Here is a 3823-nt window from a genome sequence, read left to right as displayed (position 1 = left end):
TTGCGCATCAAGAATTGTCCAACCCGATATGCACCCAACCAAAATACTAACGATTTAACTATAACTCCTTAAGTATTCATTACCGTCAATTAATTTTAAGAGCAATAAAGGAATAATTTAGTCATGTTTTGCATTACCACATTGTTCTTTTTCGTCATCAGCCCCACGTTATCCAAAACGCATTAAAATCTAGGAATTGGAAGAATCGTCCTAGGGAAAATTCGGGAGCCGTAAATTCCCTGCAAAAGGCCAATGTTTTATCTGTGCCGATCACACCGGCGCCAGTTCGACGGGCGCATGCACACGCGACCAATTATATATTATTTTGAATTAACTATATCTCCGTCAGTATTTAATCCCGACAAATAATTTTAAGGGCAATAGATTCCTTGTGAAAAATACAATATTATAGAACCATCAAAACAAATATATAGGAGAGGGACCTATTCTTTAAAATAGCCTCCATGTTTTTAAGTGCCATAGCTACCATATAGGAGATTATCATTTTTGGTTGCAATTAGACTTTAAAGAATTAGATCATAAATAATAAATAAAGGTCCTTCTACCTCAGATTTTGGAATTGTTGTAATGGTTCATGACAGCATAATTGCTACCACCCTCACTGCTTTGTGACTTCAAATGGTATTTCTGACTGTTGTTATTCACATATATGACGATTCAATTAATAATTTGTGTTTTAATTGTAAAGCACCTTTGAGGTAAAAAATATTGAATTATTTGAGTTCCAGGAAAGCTGCAATCTAGTTTTCTTTTCTTTAACAATGCTGGTATTTTTGTCGCTATCCGAGGGTTCCAATATTGTCCGCTGCCTCCCATGACTTTTCACACCTGCAGCGCTGATAATCACTGATTGTGAAGGTAATAAAGGAAATTGATGGGGTCTTCCATAAAGAACATGTTGGAGGTTCTATTCCCTTTAATGAAAGTTAATAAACAAGCTTCACAAAAAACTTTTCATTTGAAAAACTAAGATTAGGTCTTTGGTTTCCCATGTGACAAGTTAGCAAGATACTATCAAGCCACATACAGAAAGCATGAAAAAATGGGGAATTTTCCCACCTTTTTTTGCAAACAAAAATATGGTTGAGACATGGGCACGCGCTCACGCTCACGCTGCTCGCGACGATAGCGGCCCCGGCAAAGAATTTCCTCCCCATGTATTTTCGCGACAGCGATTTTCCGTCGCTTGGAACGCTGGTGTAACAACCGGAATCTATCAAAGAGGCGGGAAGTTTAACATACGTTTCAAAGGCGATGAATTTGCATTAGTGAAGTTTTTTTCCAACTGTTTTATTGAATTTGGAGAAGTTTGTAACAAACAATTAGTAATTACACTTTTTAAGTATGTAAGTTTTCATTTCAAAAATTTTTTTTTAATAAATATCTCAATATTTTGAGTGGTAACATTTTATTGCTAAGCCTAACCATAAATGGTTTAAGTTTTGTATTGGCAATGAGTTTTCAAGTTATTAAAAACTGTATTTTGTAGTTATTTAAGACTATAATTATGATAACTGCTCATAATTTTTGTCATATTCACCAAACTTTGTTCTTTATAATTTGCATAAGATAAAACATTAATACTTTGCTCAAATGCTATTACCCTGGCTGCGTTACATCCTGTTTTTTTAATAAGTGAAAATTACCGGGAGGGGCAGGTCACTTCCATTTTGGGTGCGTCTTAATCATAGTAAAATTATTAAATCAAGGTAATCGTGATTAAATCAGGGTAATTAAAATTAAACAAATTGTTGGAAGTTTTCAACAGCAACATGGAGCAGAGCGCAGATACCGAAATAAATCCAGTGACATCAGCTACAAGTAATGAACGGTTTATTTTCGACTTGGTTAAGATATATATATATATACATTACAATTAATGAAACGATGGTAGTACAACAGAAAACTGACTAGTAAGAACAGACTAGTACTGTTGAATGACTTTAACAAAAATTAATCAAGATTAGAAAATCTAACCACGCTTTAAACGAGATTTAATCATTCTAATCAGGATCTAATTTTTTTAATCAGGATTTAATCATTTTAATCAGATTTAAACATTTTAATTAGATTTAATCATTTTAATCACGATTTAAACATTTTAATCAATATAATCGGGCGAATCGAGATTTTATCGCTCGCGGTAAATACGAAATAATAATTCTAATCATTTAGTAAATTATTCTAATAAGCTCGATAAAATCACGCACAATTATAATCATTCCAATCGGCAATATAATCATTCTTATTCTCGTTCTAATTTCTAATCGCGATTTAATCATACTAATCACGATTTAATCATTTAGTCATGATTAAATCAGATTTAAAGATTATATTAATTAATTAAACATGATTTAATCAACATAATCGTAATTAAATTGAATTTAATCAAAATAATCACGATTTAATCTTTTAAGAGATGCGTCGTTAATCAAGGAAGTGACCTGCCCCTCCAAATTACCCAATTAAAAAATACCAGCATTGTTCTGTTCCATTGTGTTCATCTACTTTTAAGAAGGCCAAAGTGTCATTTCATCAGTTACCCGCTGATGAAAATTTATACAAACTGTGGATTAAGAGCATCTCTAGGAATGATTTTGTAGTCAACGAAGCATACACTTCACATGGAAGATTGGTTTGTGGTTTGCATTTTAAGGAACTTCAGTTAATGATAGTCTGTTGTAAGGCTTATGCGTAATCGTAGGATTTGGAACCAGATGTACGTCACTACCTATTACTTAATTGGTGGCATTACATATGAGCCAATATACGATAAGGTCTCAAATTCGAATATAACTACCATCAGAAACGAAAAGAATGTTTATCCACATCATCCAGCATATTTCAACATTATCCAGCATGTTCCTACATCATCCAGCATGTTCCTACATCCTTCAGCATGTTCCTACATCCTTCAGCATGTTCCTACATCATCCAGTAATTTTAATTGAATCTTGATGAATTTTACTTAAAAAAAGCTGATTACTTTAATGTGAGCGTGGGACTACTAAGTTATCGAGATTCTTAGTCAGGAATGGATTAAAAGCAATTAACCAAAACCAATTTTAACTTAAATTATGGTAAAAAAAAATGGGAATCTCTACATTTAGGCCTAACCCATATTGTGATTTGTGAACTGTGAGTGAGACTAGTGAGTCTGTGATTTAGAATGCTTACATGTCTCATACATAGATTTTCAGCAATCTTCAACATTGTCTCACTTTGTTAACTGTAAAAATAATATTCTAGTTTTATAATCTGCATTACATTTACTACTTATTTACTTAAATTGAAGTTAACTTTGTAAATATTAAAACAACTTACTGTCAAAGAACTCTAAGAATAAAATCGAAAAACAACAGCTGATAAGAGGACACATGACTAGTTCTTTTGTTTACATTATTAACGTCGACAGCGTCTTCTTTGTCTGGTTTTCTCGGCGCGTATTTTGATTTAAAAAATATCCAAATGTATTTTACTTATTTATTAATAAGTAATTTAAAGATTACGGAAAGAAATTATAACCCTAAAATTACACAATTAGTAATAATTAATGAAACTCTAAAAATTGGAACGTTTTCGCCATATACTCCAGCCATTTCTTAGTTGTTACGTCAGCGCCAAAGGTCGATGTAGGAAAAAAGTTAACTAATTTCACTTTCGCAATTTTCAGTCGATCGCTGGGGCCGCTATCGTCGCGAGCAGCGTGAGCGCGTGCAGGGGGCCGTGGTTGAGATAAAGTTTAAAGTTTAAAGTGGCCAAAATCAGCATGGCGCCATTTTAATTAAAATTAAATTTACTT

General features: G+C 32.9%; 1 long non-coding RNA gene across 6 annotated transcripts; it reads right to left on the bottom strand.

Moving 5' to 3' along the window:
• Positions 1-677: 677 nt before the first annotated feature.
• LOC149922017 (uncharacterized) lies at positions 678-3443 on the bottom strand. 6 transcript variants are annotated; one of them, XR_016477163.1, is made up of 6 exons: positions 3346-3443; positions 3199-3250; positions 2822-2946; positions 2498-2758; positions 1081-1234; positions 678-935 (listed from the first exon to the last, which is right to left on the bottom strand). It is a non-coding gene; the product is annotated as an uncharacterized LOC149922017 (long non-coding RNA). The 6 variants fall into 6 exon arrangements; XR_016477159.1 differs by lacking the exon at positions 2498-2758; XR_016477160.1 differs by lacking the exon at positions 2498-2758 and having other exon boundaries at positions 2822-2926.
• Positions 3444-3823: the final 380 nt, after the last annotated feature.

The sequence above is a fragment of the Leiobunum rupestre genome, chromosome 11, assembly GCF_980474605.1.
Source record: "Leiobunum rupestre chromosome 11, qqLeiRupe1.1.hap1, whole genome shotgun sequence".
Lineage (NCBI taxonomy): Eukaryota > Metazoa > Arthropoda > Arachnida > Opiliones > Sclerosomatidae > Leiobunum > Leiobunum rupestre.
This window is presented reverse-complemented; position numbering and strand designations above follow the sequence as displayed.